The following is a 20,941-nucleotide window of genomic DNA, read 5'->3' on the forward strand; positions in this document are numbered from 1 at the left end:
TGTGGCTGGCTTATTTAAGGCCAGTGTGGTTGGAGCAGAGTGAACAGGTGCAGGGCCATAGAAGATGAGGCCAGGCAGGAGCGTACAGACTATGTAAGGATTTGGGGTTTAGGCTGCTGTAGGGTTTTGAGCAGAGGAGTGAGATATTCTGACACCTTTTTTAACAGAATAGAATAAAAGCAGATAAAGGTAAAAATAGAATGGATGGCTAGAAGGCTGGATTTTGGGTTTATAATCATCCCATCTTCTCTGGAATATGCACAGCTTCATGAACCAAGAATTTGTTAGAAAAGTACAGGGTGCTTGCCATGATCAAGGTTTGTCATTAATAACAACCGTATCATAAAAAAGTTGAACACTAAGCAGGGAATAATTTTTTAAAGTATGCAACAGTTGGCTCAGCAGTAATCATCAAGGAGATTGTTATTTAAACAAGTGAATGATGAGATTTGGGAATAGACATGTAAATATGATTCTAATTAACATTCTGTGTTTGCATAAACATATCCCATTTCACAAAATCATGACTTACACAGAAAGAAATTTAGAACATTTAGGAGTAGTTCCTCTTCTGAAAGAGCAGGCCCTTCTTGACTGTGTCAATCTAGTCTAAAAATTCTAACCAGGAAGATCTTTTGACAAGAAATGGAATAAAAACTTGCTTTCTTTTCTTTCATGTATAGAAACTCAGCCTTCACACCAGATCTACTTTCCAGAAAAGTCTTTGTTTACATTGCAATTGTTTTCGTTTTCCTAGAATTACTTTAAATGCACTGCATTGCCACTGTAGTAAATTCAGTTTATTTTTGTAATTAATTATTGGAAAACTTTAACATTGTCACCCCAAAAGCTAGTCCCTGCAAGTAAACTGTGGTTTCTATATACACTGCTAGCAAGAGGCTTAGCACATTTTTAGATGTACAGAGATCCCTACACAACCCTTCCACGAAGGAATCCTTGATTCTGGATATTAAAGTATATAATAATAGTGATGATGTTCAGCTAACACCCATGTGAGAATGCTCAAGGATTCACCTCCTGCTCCCTAGAAGATTTTATTCGTGGCTTCAGGTAAGGAAAGCATTTAATGATCCCATGGCTTAATACTCACAAACATTTTCCAATATTGGGGTGCCTGGGTGGCTCAGTTACTTAAGCGTCTGCCTTCGGCTCAGGTCGTGATCCTGGGGTCCTGGGATGGAGCCCCATGTGAGCCCTGCCTCATATAGGGCTCCCTGCTCATCGGGGAGCCTGTTTCTCCCTCTCCCTGCTGCTCCCCCTGCTTGTGCTGTCTCTGCCTCTGTCAAATAAATACATAAAATCTTTTAAAAAAATATTTTTCATTATTTGTTCATGCAACACTTATTTATTCAACACCTATTATGTGCAAGCTGCTGAGGGAATACAGATATTCAAGAATCAAAAGAAATAGCCTAATACATGTCTGAATTATCTTCAATCTATACTTTTCTACGAATAATAACTCTACCTCTGTCCTTAAGGTTTACTATTCATAAGCTCAAAATGAATCCTGGTCACATAAAATATTACAAAGATAGAATGTTACCTTCTCTATATTGACCCTGGATTTGAGAATCACTGTCTTCTCTCTTCCTCAGGCTTAGAAGAGACAAGGATCTAATAAAGGCCCTTATCTTTCCACTTCCCATCCATGCCCAAAGTTCTTTAACATTTATCTCATCTTATCTAATTGGAGTTTCTGATTTCCTCTGATTAGCCAAGCTTGTTTGTTTGACACAAACCTAGTATTCAAAGCTTTGAGGAATTTTTGTCAATTCTAGGAGGGATTACCACCTGTGTCCCCTTAATTCTGTTTCCTTGGATACCAGAAAAAAAAATTCAGGCTTTTTGCCTAACCTGTGTATAGGGCCAGTCTTGGCTAAAGCATGGAATTTTCCTAGGTGCTCATTGCCTTGTTCAAGGCCCTTCTTTGCAGGTTCTCTGTGCCCCTGTGATGTCCCTAGGCAGTTTGTGCTTCCCCTCAGGCTCATTGGTAGGTCCCTTTCCTCCCCAGAGCAATCTGAACCTCTCCTAGCTGCCATTCCTCTTCAATCCTCCCTCTAGGATCTTACAGGATAGATTTTTGAAAAAACAAACCCTTGTGGATCTCCTTAAGCCACAGCAAATCACAGCGTTCCACTTTGGGGGTGGCTGCTCTATAGATTTATAATCAGAGCATATTTTTAAAACTAGAAAGAACCTCACAGCTTTTCTATTTTTGTTTTTCTTAATTAGCATGATCTTTGCTTAAAAGAAATCTTATTTAGAAATTTAGTACACGAAAGAAGTAAAAGTAGAGCTGTGCTAGACAGAAGGGCAATGGGTCCCCAGGCTCCTCCCACTTCTCCTTCTCACCCTCCATGTCCCCAGAGCAGCCCAGAGCGTAAAGACCTCCTCCACTCTCCCATAAAGACCTCTGAAAACGGCCTGATTTGCTGGAAGGGACTTGTCCAAGAGCTTCATTTTGTACTTCTTCCTGCCTCTCAGAGGTCTGATCTCTGTGCTGATGATATTGAGGCTGATACTTACCTGCCCCCAACTTACGTGGGATGTGAGGTGCCAGCCCCCTGGCAGTCCCAGGGTTAGCAATACCTCACCAGCATGTCATGAGGCTAGGTTTGATGGATAAGGGTCCTTGAAACTATTCCAAGAGCCTGCATTCAAGTGCTAAGTTTTTGCTCATTTACAACATTGCACTCTTAAAAATATTGAGCAAAAAATAGAGACTTGTGAAAATGTCCTCCTTTCCAGTGACTCTGGGGGGAAAGCACGTCCCTGGGAGTTTACAGAGACACGAAACATTCCTCATTCTCACTTCAGCTTTTGACCAGAGGAATCCAGCTGCATCTCCTTTCATATCAATTATCTCTGTCCTCAGAGGAATCTGAGCTCATTTTCATTACTTTAATGGAAGTGGAGGGAGGATTGGCATGAAGCTAATAGTGGTGATCCGTGTTCGGAGAGGTCTGTGTTAGAGAAGAACAAATTGTTTTTACTTACGTGGCCCACATGACAATTTAGGATGGATGGAAGATAATCAGGAAGGCTTGATGTTGGCAACTTCATTTAGTTTAGGTTCTGATTTACAAATAAAACCCTATGTTTAACGGTGAGGGAAGGGGAGGGGAGCAGTGAAGGCTCCTTTGTTTTTCCTTGCTGGTAATTCGATTTTGCCGGTTAGATTAGACCACACCCTTCCGGGGAGGCTACGGGGTAGAGGAGAAACACAGGAGCTTTCAAGTCCTTTATTCATTTCTTTTTTTGTCATCACTTTATGTTCTCTCTTCCTTCCTTTACTTCTTCTTTTCTTAACAATATTTTTAGCCTCCTAAAATGTGCTTGGCGTTGTTCGCTGCCGGGGACACAACACTAAATTGTACAATATTGTGTTCGTGGCCTGGGGGAGATTCGAATTCCATCTTTGTACTCCTTAGAGATCTTTTTTTAAATTTCATTTTATTATGTTAGTCACCATACATTACATCATTAGTTTTTGATAGTGTTCCATGATTCATTGTTTGCGAATAATCCTGAGCAAATCACTTAGTCTCTTTGAGCTTCCGTTTCATCTTTTGTAAAATGTGAGTAACGCCTTAGGAGTAGCAACAAATGGGAATGAAGTGAGATAATCTATACAACTTACCTCCACAGAGTGCCTGGTACAGAGTAGGAGCTTAAAGGATGGGAGCCCATTACAGATTCCCCTCGTTATAATCATAACCTGATATTTAGGTTCAACTTGCCACATTCTATGAGGCATTCTCTCAAGGTTTTGGCATCTGGATTTGGTTTCATTCTCCCTTCAAGGGTGTCATGAATGTCCCCCTCCAGCAATTCATAGACCAGCAATTGCTCTGTCCCAGAGCTCCTGAGTTCTCAAAACCCGCTCCAGACTCCAGCTTCTGTCCTTCAACCTCTTTAAGTTTACATTCTCACTGAATGGGCTTTTCAGTCTCTTTGGTGTCTCTGGATCTCATCTTAGTTTCCCAAACTGTCAGCCGCACCCCTTCACCCTCTCCCTTCTCTCCACACCGGCTTCGTTTCCTTTCATATCCCTCCAGCACACAACAACCGGACATTCACTGCCACAGTCTCACCAAGACAATACTCTCTTGTCCATTCCCTTGGCCTTGGCAATCTAGAATTCTGGAGCAGCCCCATTACTTAGACTTTCTTCTCATGCCTTTGGTTTACGTGTTGCTGCTGGAGAAAAAGCACTCCACTGTGTCGATGCTCATGTCCTTCAGTTTATGTTTGCAGTCTCACTGTTTGTCCCCTCAACACTGCCCAGGGAGCCTTTTACAAATCGTTAGTAGAAGATTTAGTAGGTTTGATTTTCCCTTTCTCTTATGGCAACTCCTCTGGCAGTAAAAACCTTTACCTGTCTCCTTAAACTCTCATCTCAGTGTGGTCCTCCAGAAATCACCACCTCCTGACCACCGTTCAGAAGTCATCTGCACATCCTTTTTTGCTGTCCAGCTGTCCCAGAAGAAGATGTATTCTACTCTTTTAAAGACTCAGCCTGTGGGATGCCTGGGTGGCTCAGTCGTTAAGCATCTGCCTTCGGCTCAGGTCATGATCCTAGGGTCTTGGGATCAAGTCCTACATCAGGCTCCTTGCTCAGGGGGAGCCTGCTTCTCCCTCTCCCTCTGACTTTACCCCTGCTTGTGCTCTCTCTTTCTCTCACAAATAAATAAAATCCTAAAAAAAAAAAATCATTAAAACTCAGCTGTGTTCTCGATCCTTTCCCTTCCCAACTTCTCTTGAATCTGTCTGAACCACTCATTCTTTTCTCTGTCTCTCCCGCTTCACGGGCTCTTCCTCATTACCCTCCAAGCATATTCAAGCCAGCTGGTCTTAGGGAAGTTTCTCCTGCCCCACTCTCTCCTGTGGGCACCATCCTTTCTCTCTTCTACTTCCCTGCCAAATTTCTCCATAGTGTTGTTTGTCCTCATTACCTTTACTTTCTCATTTATCACTAAATCAGGCTTTTGTCTCCACCATTATACTCTTTTGGGGTCACCAGGGACCTCCTAAATAACAAAGCCAATGGTTTCTTCAAGTTCTTAGACTTGCTGGTTTCCCTTTGGCTTTTTACACCGTTGACTTCTTCCTTCTTGACATTTTCTCCTCCTTCGGTCAATCTGTTAATTTCTCTTAGTTCCCCACCCCCCCCAGAAAACCCTGAGGATTCTGTCTCAGTTTCCACTAATGTTTCCTCTTCTGCCCATTCTTTAACGATTGGTGATGTTCCCCAAGTTTCCATGCTTAGCCCTCTTCTCTTCATTCTCTATATTTTCTCTTTGGATGACCTCACCCACACCTGTGACTTCAACTCTGACATATAGGCTGTTGATTTTTAAGTCTATAACTTCATTTCCCAATCCCTCTCTTGAACCCTACTCCCTCTGGTCATAGCTGACTGGATAGGTTGCAGGCCCTTCAAATTCAGCAGGGTGCACTTGCCCCTCCATAATCTGACCACCAAATCCCTGCCTACTTTTCAGCTTTAATGTCGGGACTTTCACAATTTCCATGGTGAAAGAAACTAAAACTTTGTGGATTTCTCTTTCTTTCCCCCCTCCTCTATTACAAGTAACTAGTGACAAGCAAAAATCACTAGTTAGTATTATAAGCGATTTCCTGCCCCGGGCCTTTTCAGAAATTCAGATGGCACCCAAACTGCTTAAATTATCAAGGTGAGAAAAGTCTTACTCTCCAGGCTCACCCTGAGTTAAAGAGATAAAACAAAGAAATAGCCCCAAGCAGAGAGAAACCTGGCACCTGGCCAGAATTCGCCTTTCCTGTTGTCATATATAACAGGAAAGAAACTATCCAGTGCTGTTTCCAATATTCTTGAAATAACAATTTTACGGATAAAGTCCTAAGCTGCTTACTAAAGATAGTAAATAAAAACAAAAAATGTTTTGTTTCTGTGGTTTTGTTTAAAATTAAAAAAACAAAACAAAACAAAAAAACCCAACCTGGCTTCTCGGCCAGCAGGGGGAGCACTACTACTTTGCTCTGGGAAGATTTTCACCAAGGCAACAACTATCTTTAATAGAGACCACATCCTAGCAACAGGGAGGAAGAAAACAACAACGATAGGATCAATACATTTGCTCCCTCGTGGTTGAAATTGTTAAAAATAGCTTTTTTTCGCCTCTCTAATTGAATAGTGTTTGCTTAAGAAGATGTCATCTGCTGTGTTTTCATCCCGTCTTGCCTTTTGGTCACATTCCAATTAGAGAGAGAGGCGTTTGTTTAAACCAGGAGCCAGGGTTTAAAATGGGTCACAGAAGCTAGTGTTACAGCACCTGGTCAGTATTTAGGCAGCGTCTATGTGACACAGAAACAAAGACACTGATTTGCTCATTTTATTGAAACTGGTCAATGCAGTGAAAGAAATCAGTCAAAACCAGGTTTCTGTCTAAAACGACCTTTTGTTTGAGTGAATGGATTCAAGAAGATGGCAATGAGGACATGGTGTCCTTCCCACACTCAGCTGGAGTGAAGCCCATCAGGCCAGGGTGGCAGCCCCGTGAGAAGGAAGAGTCAGGAGACCAGGTCTCATCTGGATTCTGCTCGTGACCACGGACAAAATAGTTCACCTAACTCTGTACCATGATTGCTGCTTTTAATAACATCGTGAAGAGCAAATGATATAGTAGATTTGAAAACACCTCAAAAGATCAGGAAATAGCTATATAATAATTTACACAGAAGATCTAGTTTGACACATGTCCGTATGTATATAGGCTTAGATGCATACAGAGTGCCTATGTACCCCATGTGTGTGTAAGTACATGCACATATATATATGTGTGTGTGTATATTTATGTATATGTATAGCTCTGTGAGCTATATATAAAATCTGTGTGTGTGTGTGTATATATATATATATATATATATATATATAAAATCTTTCTGTACCAATGCAATCTATACACACAGGAGGTAAACAGGTTAAGGACAATTCTTTCTGAAAGTATTACACTGTTTATAATAATTATTCCAGCCACTCACTGAGAATAATAATAGCTTACAGGCAGAAATAATAAAAAATCCAGGACTCTTGATAATTGTTTACTTCCTAAAATTTTTTTTTAAGATTTTTAAAAAATTTATTTATTTGTCCGAGAAAGAGAGAGAGAGAGCACAAGCAGGCAGAGCGTCAGGCAGAGGGAGAGGGAGAAGCAGGCTCCCCGCTGAGCAGGGAGCCCGATGTGGGGCTCAATCCCAGGACCCTGGGATCATGACCTGAGCTGAAGGCAGCTGCTTAACCAACTGAGCCACCCAGGCGTCCCATACTTCCTAAAATTCTCTATTGGTGAGGAGAAGTTTGTATCTCCTATTTCCCATGTGTGTTTTATAAAGAAAGAATTAGAAGTGATGCTTTAAAGCTTTTAAGACACGCCCATCCTTATCTAATAATATACCTGATTAAACACATTGTCAGTTCACTTTTCCTTCGTCTTATTTCTACCCCGAATAGAAGGATGGCATCAAAATTTTTTGTAAGCAGTTTGAGAGAAATAGAGGACAAAAATATACATGATTCTGAATAAAGAGAAATCTAGTTCATTATGATAAAAAGTGTGCATTTTATTCACTTAGTTTCTAAAATGGCTGGGGTTTTTTTTCAGTAAATCTTTCTCTTTTTCCACATGACAACAAATAATTTAACATATAACATTAAGATTATTATTTTTCTACGTAGTGATTTTTAAAGAAACAAATGGGATGGCTTTCCTTTTTTTCCCTTAAAATTCAATTAGCCAACATACAGTACATCATTAGGATAGCTTTCATTTTTACCAATATATTCTTCCATCATAGAATGCAATTTGATCTCTTCGATCTATGACTGGTCAACTCAGAGGTTAACCTAACCTGTGAGGTTTAGATTTACTCACTACTATGGCCACAGACCCATCTCTAATCCTAAATATTCATTCATCCTACCAATTATTATTGCTGTCCAGATATGAGACCAAAGAAATGTCATCTGAAGAAAGCAAAACCATTTGTATCAATAAGAGGACAATCAGCTCAAGTTCCTTACCCTACCTCTAAGTATTTTCAGTATCATCTTGGGACAGCTCATTCATTGTTAAATTTTATATTTATATAGTACTTAGGAAAGATTGTAGGTTGAAGAATTTTAGGTATTGTCGTTGAACCCTATAGGAAACCTGATATTATACCAGACACAAAGCTGAAGTACAGTGAAAACTATCCAGGGCAGGGAACTAAATATGCAGTATTTGAATCCAACTCTTTTCATTTATCACCTTTCAGCACTTAGACATGTCACTTAACATTGTCCAGCCTCCATTTCTTTTTTTTTTTTCAAGATTTTATTTTTATTTAGTTGACAGAGAGAAAGCACAAACAGGGGGAACGGGGAGAAGCAGGCTCCCCACTGAGCAAGGAGCCTGATGTGGGGCTCGATCCCAGGACCCTGGGATCGTGACCTGAGCCGAAGGCAGTTGCTTAACCAACTGAGCCACCCAGGCGCCCCTCCAGTTTCCCTTTCTTTATGGAATTGGAGAGAGAAATACCTATCTCCCAGTTTATTGTAAGGATTAAATAAGATAATATACGTAAACTACTTAGCATAGGGTTTGACACAAAACAAGCACTCAGTAACTACTAGCTGCCTTTATCCTTTTTGTCGTTATTACGAATCCTACTGAAGAGATATTATAAGAATGAAATGAATATGGAATAAGGACCGTATTCTTTCTTGAGCTGAAAATACTTTGTATAGCATTAAGCATTACATTTATGGAATATGTTACTATCTTACTAGGAGGAAATGATGCTAAGAAAAGTTAAATGATTTCTTTTTTCATTAATTTAAAATTTGCTTGGCATGTTATTGTGTATTGAATACTCACAAAATACTGAGATGGGTATCAAAAAAGTCTTATAAAGGACTTTCTTTTCTGGGTCAGCTGTAGTAGACCATGGCAGACCAACACTCCTCATACAATTAGAATAACCTATTATAAGTGACAAAAATTGTACTTTAAAGGCATCAGGTTGCTATGAAATCACTGAGGATTACATGCACTAAAATCCCAGAGAGAGTAAGAATCCTTTCGGTAGTGAGAAGACACCGTCTGATAATTTTTTCCCTAGGGCGTGTGCTGTTTAGAGGGTTGGGTGAGGGGATTGCTCACACAGAGAACCTCTACTGGGGCAAAGAAAAACCAGTTAAGTTCTTAGCAGTTATAAAAGGATGATGTGACAATAGGGGTGATGTGACAAATAAGAGGGAGGAGACTCAAATGCATGACTGATTTCCCCCGTAACGTATTTGCTGAATTCCGGTACTACACAGGAGGCTACAGAGCTAGGGTAAAAGCTTCTAAAAGACAGACTTCACTCGAAATGCTTAGAAATCAAAGACCCTCTGGGGAGAACCTTGTTTCAAAATGCTTCTTGTCTCTCCTTAAGACATTGACCAGATATTGAAGTTGTGGGGGACAGGTAGGTAGGCTGAAGAGGTGGGCTGGAATTTCTGAAGGGCAGGGCTGGATCTCCTGCAATCTGTCAGGACGAAGAAGACCCTTAGGCTCAGAAATATAAACCCAGGAGAGCCATGCCCTAGGAACAAGGGGCAGGTCAGAGGTAGAGCAAATCTTAGTTAAATTGCAATTCAGACCCAACACATCTCAATTTCTCACATAACTGAAGGAACCAGTCCTTACCCTCTCTAACAGAGAAAAATGGGGAACCTTCCCTGGTAGAAGGTAACACTCGGACTCTCTGTGATATTTTTATGCTTAATGTTTGGCATATAATATAAAATTAATAGACATGTGATGAGCCAATAAAACATGGCTAATAGCCAAGGGACAAGGCAGATAATAGAACTAGGCCCACTGATGATCTAGATATTGAAAGAACTATAAAATAATTCAGAGCATAAAGTGGAAGACAACAAAGGAACCAACCATTCCAATACAGAATTACTTATGATTAGGCTATGATTTGCAAGGGAGTGTCCTCAGTCAAGAGAAATTATCCTGTTTCTCTCTTATCCTTATGGAGGGTGGTGGTTAAGAGTAGGGGAAGAATGGTCTTTGGCTTGCACAACAGAACCAGGACCTCATGTCCTGGATAGTGAGTGAGAATAAAACCAGATTACCAAACGAAAAATTCCAAAGAGAAGCCAGGCAGTACAACACAGAAGTTCTGGGATCAAGACCTAAAGTTTGAAGATGAGGACTGAGGCCCTATCCTGACCCAATGTGTAAGTAAAGTAGCACACAGTAGGCAGGCTGAGGAGATAGACAGGAGAGATATTGAGGAAGAAGAATCAAGAAGTGGTGTTTATTGGATGAGTGGAGGATGGAAAGGGAAGAATCTATGATGTCTCTAAAGTTGGGTGACTGGATGAGTGGTTCCCAAACAGGGAAAAACAGAGGAGGAGCAGGTCTGATGAGCAGAAAGGAATCTTGAATATGGGACCTTTTAAGTGCCCTTCCAATAGAGATGTCTCCCATGCTGTTTTATACACTCAGATGCACGTAAGCACATACATAAGTGAGAACTTTGTCAGAAACATAGATGCGGGTGTCATCAAAGCCATAGTGGATAAGACTGCCCAGGGAGAATGTTTCAAGTGAAAAGAGATCCAGAGATAGAACCCTGAGAAATATTGACATTGAGGGGAAGAGGAAACTTGAAAGGAGACGCTGGTAGGACAGAGGTAGGAAGAAAATAAAGCAGAGCAGTATCGCAGGGATCTGGAGGAAAGCACGGCTTAAGAAGCGGGCACAGTGAAATGTGCAAATGAAAGGCACAAAAGATACGATTAAAACTTTATTTTTTATTTATTTATTTGAGACAGAGAGAGCACAAGTGGGGAGGAGAGTCAGAGGGAGAGGGAGAAGCAGACTCCTTGCTGAGCAGACTGCCCGATGTGGGGCTTGATCCCATCCTGGGATCACGACCTGAGCTGAAGGCAGATGCCTAACCAACTGAGACACCCAGGCGCCCCAAGATTAAAAGTTTAAATAGAGAGCACTGAACTTCAGCAAGAGAAGATTCCTCGGACAAGTGGCCACCGAGATTCAGACCATTCTTAAAAGTTTGATTATGAAGGAAAGGAAAAGGTCAATTCTGGGAGGGGGTGGGGTGCTGTAGGTGCAGGTGCTGTAGGCAGGTTTTCTGTTTGTTTTGTTTTCAAGACAGGAGAAACTTGAACATGCTTATATGCTGAAGAGAAAGAGAGCACGTGGCTGAAAACGTGGGAGATAAATAATGGTATCAGGTCCTAGAAGAGGAAGGAAGTTATGGAATTTGATTTAAAAATAGGTATATATATGTGTGTGTGTATATACATTTATATATCAGTAAGACTGTATAAGATAAAAATCAATTCTCTCTGGATGGGATTTTTCATATAATAACATAGAATATACCTAATATTTTAAGTGGAGGAACTATTAATAGCCACAGAGTATAACCCAAACTTAAATGATGACTTTAACATTTTATCTTGAAAAGTGATTTTTCCAAAATGCTTTACTTTGCCTTCTTAAACAAAATGTTCTGAACCTAATTTGACCTTTGCTTGATGATTCACTTTGAACATCAGTCATTGTCCAATGCTATAATACCGCCATGGCCTCAGGAACATTTGAGGTCCTCGGGGCTGTTAGCCCAATACTAAATGGCTCCAGACAGCTGTGACTTTAGAGGGGTTCTCTCTTCCCACCCTGTCATTTGTCACTCCTCTGCCATTGTCAGTGTATCCTGACTCCCTGCTTTTCGTGTGTTGCCTTCACTTTGTAGCCGAGAGCAGCTCCGGCCACCGCCAAAGTGCAGACACAGACCTGGGCCAACTTGTTCAGCCTCTCAGGTGCCTTCATGCAGAGCCCTGGCCCGAAGGAACTGGGCCTTCCTGCCTCGGGGTCCCCACCCGTTCTTCAGGTGGGAGCTGAGGAAGCTGCAAATCTGACTTCTTGGGTATAGAGACACAATTGGCAAGCCCTACAGCTTGGTTGAGCCTCCCTGTGGTCTCCAGGCACTCTTCTTTCTCCTGGAGGTGTATAGACCTGAGTCATCAGGAGGCTCTCATTAAACCCTCATCTGCATATGGTCCTGAGCTATAGGGCACTGCTGTAAATGAGTCATGAAACCTGACTAGTGTCTTACTTCTGTTTTTGTTTTCCTGTCAATGGGGCCAAATTATTTTGTCCCTGGTAAAAGTAGCTAGATTTTTACAGCTTCCTTTCCTGCTCTCTAGGAACTAACCCCAGACAGATTACCCCACAGTTAGAAGCTTTGTCTACCCCTGGTGGGAGGTATACGTCTTTCTTTGGCATACCTGCACACACGTGCACACAGAGGCAGAGGTGGGTGATAATTGGGTCTGCACACTGACATCCATAATAACTGCAGGATGGTTTCCCTCTACTTTCTCTGGCTCCTTCCTCGTTCCTGAGGTCTCCCATAGACAGAAGGAACTGGCACTGAGGAGTCCAGAATTATGAAGGAAACCACAATGTCACTCCAAAATATGCCATTTTGGCAGAGGATTATTTCGAGCTAAAGGCACTTGAAAAACAGCCAGCTCAAGAAGGGTGCTCTGACCTTCCCTTTTCTTCCTAAAAGCAGGAGATGAAACTCCCATGTGAAAGATGTCTTCTCTGTACCTGGAGGTAAAAAACATTCTTATCACCAGAATCGGGTAGTTGAAGCTGAGAGAATTCTGTACAAACAGACCTTGTTAAAATGACTCTTTTCTTTCCTTTAGCTCCCCCATATTTTTAGTAACTTTTCCACAGTTCTCTCTAATAACCAACCTTGTATAAAAGCATTTAGGTTTTGCCACCTTTTTGGGTCTTCATTTCCTTACAAAGGCTTCCCATGTCACATAAAACTTACATTAAATAAAACGTGTATGATTTTCTCCTGTTAATTAGTTTTATGTCAGTTTAATTCTTAGACCCAGCTGGAGACTCTAGGAAAGTAGAGGTAAAGTTTTCCCTGTCTTCCAATTACCTCTGGAAAATGATAGCTTTGCCTTGGGAGGAAGGGGTCAGATTTTTCTGCTGTCCTCTCCTTTAAAATGTCTAGTAAACCTCTAGATGCAGAGGCTTGTATAGTTGTCCATCAGGCACACACATACAGGTAGAAGCACATTTTCAGAGGCCCATGTGATGTGGTCAAGGCTGTTGTCAGCAAGCCCCAGTGGGTTTCTCAGCAGTTGGTTGCCATTAAATTATCTATGGCAAGTGTTGCCATCCAACATTTATATGGCAAGACCCTGCCTATTAAGTGTGCAATGATCATTGAGTTGCCAATAAGGAGATCCTGGAGGCTGTACAAGTGAAAATAGTTTTCTGTTTCTCTCTCCCTAAAGCAATTTTTTCCCTTGGGTGTTATGTAATAAGCTCTGTAGGAGCAGTTGGTTATGGTGGTAAATCTACTTCCAAGTACGAGAGTAAAAAATTTAAATCGATAAGAACCAGTTACATTTGATTAAAAAAAAAAAATGGTACCACTTTGAGCGGCCCCGCGGGGGGCGTGGCGTTGGCGGCCCCAGCCCCCGGGCGGGGCAGTGGTGGCCCAGGGCCCCGCATCTACTTTCAGAGCCCCCCTGGGGCTGCAGGCGAGGGCCCGGCGGCGCGGACGACGAGGGCCCAGTGAGGCGCCAAGGGAAGGTCAAGGTCAGGACGACCGCAAGGAGCTACGGAAGCGCCTCAACCTAGAGGGGTGGATCCCGGAGCAGCTCACTCGCCTCTACGACTGCCAGGAAGAGGAGATCCCAGAGTTGGAGATTGATGTGGACGAACTCCTCGACATGGCGAGTGATGATACCCGGGCTGCCAGGGTCAAGGAGCTGCTGGTTGACTGTTACAAACCCATTGAGGCCTTCATCTCTGGCCTGCTGGACAAGATCCGGGGCATGCAGAAGCTGAGCACACCCCAGAAGAAGTAAGGGTCCTTGACCCAGGTGAACGGTGGCTTCCACAGGACAATCGCTGCCCCCCGACCTCGTAGCAACAGCAATTCCCCGGGGGACCCTGTGGCCAGACCTGGTGCCTGCGCAGGGCTCCCCGTGCCCCTGGCCCAGGGGCCTCTTCCCTGCCCCCTCAGTTTTCCATTTTGGGGGTTTTTTATTGTTATTAAACTGATGGGACTTAAAAAAATGATACCATTTTTTGTGTAAGCAAATATGTGTGTATATATAGATACATAGAAAATCATTTGAAAAAATGTACTTAAGAGTATTAACAGTAGTTTTGTATGGTGATGACAGAAGTACTTTGAAAAGTATTCACTGGCTCTGTAAGGTATAATTTACATATACTCATTCAAGATACATACAAAATACACTTACTTTAAGCACACAACTTGAATTTTGACAATGTATACACATTTGTAATCGCCATCACAATCAAGACAAAACATGTGCATCTCCCCCCTGGAAGTTTCTTCATGCCTCTTCTGATCAATGCCATGGCCCCAACCGCCAGCCCCAGGCAATCTCTGACCTGCTCTTCTGATCAATGCCATGGCCCCAACCGCCAGCCCCAGGCAATCTCTGACCTGCTCTTCTGATCAATGCCATGGCCCCAACCGCCAGCCCCAGGCAATCTCTGACCTGCTCTTCCGCAGTACTCATACTTTCTTCCTTTTACTTATCTGTGTATTGTAATATTCTTCAATGACCACGTTTCTTTTTTTATAAGAAAAAAGTTTTAAAACTAAAAAAAATTTAAAACTACGATAAAAAATAGAAAAGCAACGCAAACAAATGTATCTATAAGATGAAGTAATTTCAAAATTAATTGATGTATTTCTCCCTGGGTGAATTTCCATTTCCTGCTTTGCTCCCTGACTCTAAAGGACCTCCCCCATCCCCCCCACCTACCCACACTCCCCCAAATCAGCAGCTCACCACCCCATCAGGAATCCATAGCCTCTAGGGGTTATGACAATCTTCTCATCCAAAATGGAAAACGGTGAGACGGCCCCCTTTTTTCAGAAGGTTGTACATATGTGACATTGAGAGCAATTTATTGTTTAGGATAATTCTTTAAATTACTCCTTTTCCTTCACTTCTGTTTGAAATACCTCCCAGTCGTAGAGTGATAATTAAACATAGTAGAAGCTTCACACAGTCCAAACATATTTAAAAAGATTGCCTTCCTTGGATGTCTCTCCTGCCAAACCACTGGAAACATTCTGAGACTACAGGAAATGAAGAAAAACAGTGGTGAATGAACTAGACAGGATCTTGGGATTAGGTATGGTGCAGACCTAGGAAGCTGGTGGCTTCCCTGCCTATGAATGTGATGAAGGAAATCCTAGACTAGATATCGGGTACACAGAGTGCTTCCATGGAAGCCAAAACAAATGATCAAATATTGATTGAACACCTGCCTACCTAATATTCAGATACAAAGTCTTCCTTTGTACCAAAGTACCATGTACACTTCACATGATGTAGCCTAGAAACCCTGATGAGAACATACAGTTTTATTTAGCTAACATGGCCCTAAGGGAGTAGGGAGGGATGCAATGTACATTGCCTGCTTACCTTGCATAAGAACGTCACATATGTTACTTTTCTTAATTTTCTCCAACTCACAGATGAGGAAATCGAGGCTTTGAGGGGTTAGGTAAATCACCTGAGGCTGCGTGGAAAGTGGCAGAACTGGAATTTAAATCTCCGAAGCCCTGCTCTCCTGAAGCGCCTCCTTCCTGTTTCCTCTGTAAATAATGGCGGCAGCACCCTTTAGTTGGCTTGTTAATGTTGCACTGAAAACATTTGTGAAGAATTTTCCCGGATGTTTGGAAGGTTGATGGTTTTACTTCCTCTTCTCTGAGAGCATTTCTTTCTTCCATTCATTTCTTCCTGATTCCTCAAGTGTGAGATAAAGTTTAAAAAAAAAAAGACTGGCTTTTATTTGTTTGTCTGTTTGTTACTGAGAAAACACTATCACCATGGAGAAAGGGAACAAGTCAAATGGGCATTCTGTGTTCCTTTACTCTATTTATGCTAACCCGTGAGACTGATTTCTTCATGGACTTGAGTAGTTGGTTGAATGCACTACAGATGGAGCCTTTGCTTTTCCCTCAACCTCTCAATTAGTGAGATTGATTAATATCATTAATATTTGTTGTTGTTCTGAGAGTTTAAAATGGAAAATGGGGAAATTCTGTATGTGCTAGGTACTGTTTTACATAGATTATCTTATTCCTCTCATTAACGTTCTTGTTCTCAGTTTAGAAAGTGGCTTAGAGAGGTTAAATAATTTGTTCAAGGTCACACTGCTGGTAATTGCTCAAGATCGGCAGAGCCGGTTTTCACACCCAGGCTGTGTGATTCCAGAGCTGTTACACTGTGCCACGCTCCTTCCCAAATTCAACTGGGCTCTCAAGGGGTAGCGTACTGAATTCATTTAAATAATACTAATATAGTTAACATTTCCTTCAAAGAGCTTTGGAAAACATTGGGGGAAAAACAAAAATCAAGCAATATTAGAAATAAATGAGTCAAGTGCAAAGAGAAGAAAGAGAGGCCAGTTGACAAGGAAGAGGCATGAAATGGGGTTAGGGCCCGCAGGGATCTTGATCTCTAACCATCGTTGCTTGAGGCAGGAAGTTGTGGTGATGCTTCAAAGGGGATTCAGCTGAGAGTGATGAGGCATTTTAATTGTTTGGCTGGTGTGTGGCTTCTGAAAGTCTTTCGTAAAGAGAAGTGTCACAAAGGGCGGGAAGAATGGTATTAAAGGATGGGCTTTTAAAGTGATTATTTGGAAAGAGATACATTCGTTTGAATGTCTAAGCGCTGGCAAGATGGATAAAAATCATTTTAATCCCTTTATGGTGCTGTCTCAGATGGGTCTGGTCACATAAGGTTATAACTGGTCTGGATGGAGCATGATTCTAATAAGGTCACAGCATAGAGTCTTAGAGGCTGTCTGTTTGTAATAGAGGATATCTTTTCCACTTGACCATGATCAGCGAGCCACCTGCAGGATACTGGTGACAAAGGAATCTGCATGAGAGAGTATGTGCAAATCCATGACCATCCTTACACAAAGGCTTGTATTTATCTTGCCAGTATTCAGTGATGGGATTCTTTATGGTACATAAGCAAATATTTATTGAGTACTTAGTATATGTTGGGTTCCCATTTGGAAATAACTATAGTTATTATTAATTTAGAAGTGAAATCCTGACAGCTTTTTTTTTTTTTCTTTTTGAAATGTCTCTCACATTCATCTTTTCCTGGTATCACTTGTTACTGTCTTAGGTCAGGACCTCTTATCTCCCATCAGGATTATTGTCAGAGCCACCTAAAATGGAATAGAATAGAAATAAATTGTTTTAGGGTGGAAGGGACATCATTTAGTCTAAATCAGTTTCAAGGCTCAGACCTTACCAGAGACTAACTTCCCTTAAATCATTGTCTTTATATGATGTTTATCTATCTTCTCAAGAATTCTCAGGTTTTTCCCCTTGAGTTCAACTCCTAGCCTGGCTGTAAGGTCCCACCTTGCATTGTGGCCCTACTGTACGTGTCCAGTCTCATTTTTTTCTCAAGTTCCTAAAGTACATCCTCTCCTTTAGTCAAGCCTAACTCCTTGTGGTTCTCTCCTCAGGTCTGCCTCTGAGACTTTGCTCATGCTATTCCTTTCTCCTAGAATATCTTTCTTTCCATTCCAACTGTCTAAATTTCACCTGTCCTTGAAGAGCCCTTGATGTCTACCTCTTCAATGAAATCTTCTTGACTGTTCCAGTCTTCATTAATTACCCTTCTCTGAACCAATAGTGAAATTATCATGCATCCCACAATTTAGTGCCTAATTATACAATTTCGGGATTGAAAATGACTTTAAGATCATCCAGTTCTGCATCTCAATCTATGTGTGACTCCCCTCTACCACAGCCTTCCCAACAAGCTTTTGCTCTTCACTCAAACACATATCTGGCAGATCTTGCCATCTGTACATTCATTCATTCAACTCACATTTCCTGAGCACCCAGTATTCCAGGCAGGGAACAAGGGACTGGGGATTTGACAGTGAACAGGATGCAAAAATCTACTTTTCATCATGAAGATAATATCATATAGTGAGAGATACTAAAATGAAATAAATAAAAGGGTGTTGCCTTAGAGAGTGCCTTGAGATGCTAACTTAGGGTGACCAGAAGAGACTTTTTAGAAGAAATTACTTTAATGCTGACGGCCTTACTGATGAGAACAGGCTAGCCATGTATACATCGGAGAGAAAAGTTTTTCGGACAGCGGGAACAGCAAGTGCATGCCTTGGGAAGTGGGGGTGAGTTTGGAGAGTTGGAGGAGTAGGAAGAATGGCAGTAGGTGAAGTGTAGTGAGTGTGTGGGAGGAAGATGAGAGAGCGGCTGGAGAGTGAGCCCGGGTTACAGCCTGTAGAGCTCATAGGTCAGAGCAAGAGGTTTGGACAACACAGCTTGTATTTAAATTGAGTGCAATCTGTATTCCTCCTAACAGTGATTATCTAGGTCACCAACACAGGATAGCATATGTCTATTTCCTTATTCTTTCTAATATGTCTTGTTCATACATCTCAAGATTGCATTAGCTTTTTCTTTTTCTTTTTTCAGCCATTTGCACTGTCTAGTCATGTTGACTTTTTGCCTAAACCCCTGGATCATTTTCTATATCATTTGCTATTAAATTGTACTTCCCCTCAACCCACACTTCTGTGATGGCCATTGTGCAGGGTTTTTTTATTCAAGGGCAGAGTCTTACATTTATCATTAGTATATTTAGTATTACTTGATTTAACCCATTATACCAGTCTTTCAAGTTCCCTTGGGATGAGATTTCCTCCTCTGGTGGATCTACTATTCCTCTTACCGGCTTGTCATATACCAATTCAATAAATGTGTTTTCTGAATACTCACTGAAGTCATCTAAAATGTTTATGGAACAGGGCTAAGGCCAGACTTAAGTATAAGATTTATAAGGGCAGAAGCTGTCTGTTTTGTTCATTGCTGTTCCTTTTGCTCACCATAGAGTCCAGTACAGAGTATGTTTGATGGATTAAATTGGAAAAAGTGCTTGGGTATGAACCCAAGAGCTTCCTTTCAAACTGACACAAACCCACTCTTTGAGTAATGCATGAATTTACTGGACTGTACTCACATTCACCCAATGTTGTTGACTTGACCGTAAGGATATCAAGAGCGACATTTGTTTGTTGCTGCCCAAGGATACTATACCTCTTACAACCTCATGATCCACTGGTCTTATAACTCTTATCAAAAAGGGAAATGAGGTAGTCAGAGATGCCTGACTCATAGAGAACCTAGTTCATGCTTGAACCAGCAGATTGTCTAGTTGATTGTTTGGTGAGTGCTTAAAAATCTGGCCCTTTTAAGAGCCACGCAGAAACATCCTGGGGATTACATTTAAGAACACACCTACCATTCGATTTTCTAAATGAAAGTGACATTTGCCTCTCTTCTGTGTTTATTTAGTGATCTCTGGTCTTTCAGTAGTTTTCACTGTCATTTATTGAGCCTGGAAACATGAATTCATGGTGGGGCGCTGTGTGCTCTCTGAAGATTGCTTTGCAGAGGCCTTAATTTAGTTCTTCCTGATCATTTTTTTCTACCTTTTTAGTTTAAATACCATTTATCTTTATTGAAAAGATGGAAGTTAAAGAGACAAAAGTTGCTTTGGTTTTTTATGGGTTTTTTTTTTTTGACATGCACAAACTCCTATTAATTCCAATGTAATCCTGATTGAATATAAGTATAAAATATTTTTTGTTAACCTGAGCATTTTTTGCAACAAGTTTCATATTACAGTTTCACATAATTCTGTACACAGATTGGTGCCATTCTTATATTCTTTGTTGAATGGGCTTTTTCTCACATGCTTTGCAAGTTATAGAAGAGCCTGTGAGAAAGCAGGCTGTGTATTTACATTGCTTTCTCCTTTTCTTCCTCATGGAGAAATTATATAGTCAGAATTTCTTTTTGATCTTAAACTCTTGAGCTGTATTCCCTTTAAGAATCTTCTGCCATGGAATCATATTGTTTTCTGTACCTCAATCTCAAGACTTTCTAAACTTGAACTACATTCAACTTTTTTTTTTAAAGATTTATTTATTTATTTGAAAGAGAGAGAGAGAATGAGAGAGAGAGAGAGAGAGAGCACATGAGAAGGGGGAGAGTCAGAGGGAGAAGCAGACTCCCTGCTCAGCAGGGAGCCCGATGTGGGACTCGATCCCGGGACTCCAGGATCATGACCTGAGCCAAAGGCAGTCGCTTAACCAACTGAGCCACCCAGGCGCCCCCGGCAACTTTTCTTTTTCTGATGATCATCCAGGGACACTTTTTTCCTGGAGCACCGTTTCTTTCATTTCACCAATGAACTCCTTGTTTGCAAGTCTTAGGTTCAGAGTTGAAATTCCTCTGGTCATTTCATTGACTCTTTGGGAAATGCAATAGTGTATTTAGCCACAAATTAATAAAAAGTTATTTTAGCTGAATGAGACACTTAGTAGATGTCCGCATATTTGAAGCTATCTCATTACTCTTTCTTATTTTTTTCCCACCAGATCCTTCCTATTTATTCCCTTGAAAGTACATTCACCATGCCATGCTACAATCTCTAGTCTACTTCCTTTATAACCCATGTTCTGTGTTAGTATGTAAAAAATCTGAGATTGTGGGTCTGTGAGAATTGTGCATGACCCATCTCTCAGTTATTTTTTTATTATTTTATTTATTTTTTTAAAAGATTTTATTTGTAAGTGATCTCTACACCCCGCGTGGGGCTCGAACTTACAACTCTTGAGATCAAGAGTTGCACGTTGACCAGCTGAGCCAGCCAGGTGTCCCCCTCAGTTATTATCTTAATTGAAATGATTTGGCACTACCCTTGCAC

General features: G+C 41.2%; 1 pseudogene; it reads left to right on the forward strand.

Moving 5' to 3' along the window:
- The first annotated feature begins 2,340 nt into the window (after positions 1 to 2,340).
- LOC112824193 (protein phosphatase 1 regulatory subunit 14B-like) lies at positions 2,341 to 14,053 on the forward strand (annotated as a pseudogene).
- The last annotated feature ends 6,888 nt before the right edge of the window (positions 14,054 to 20,941 follow it).

This window comes from Callorhinus ursinus, unplaced genomic scaffold (assembly GCF_003265705.2).
Source record: "Callorhinus ursinus isolate GAN/ISIS: 27379988/994484 unplaced genomic scaffold, GSC_fseal_2.0 scaffold9, whole genome shotgun sequence".
Lineage (NCBI taxonomy): Eukaryota > Metazoa > Chordata > Mammalia > Carnivora > Otariidae > Callorhinus > Callorhinus ursinus.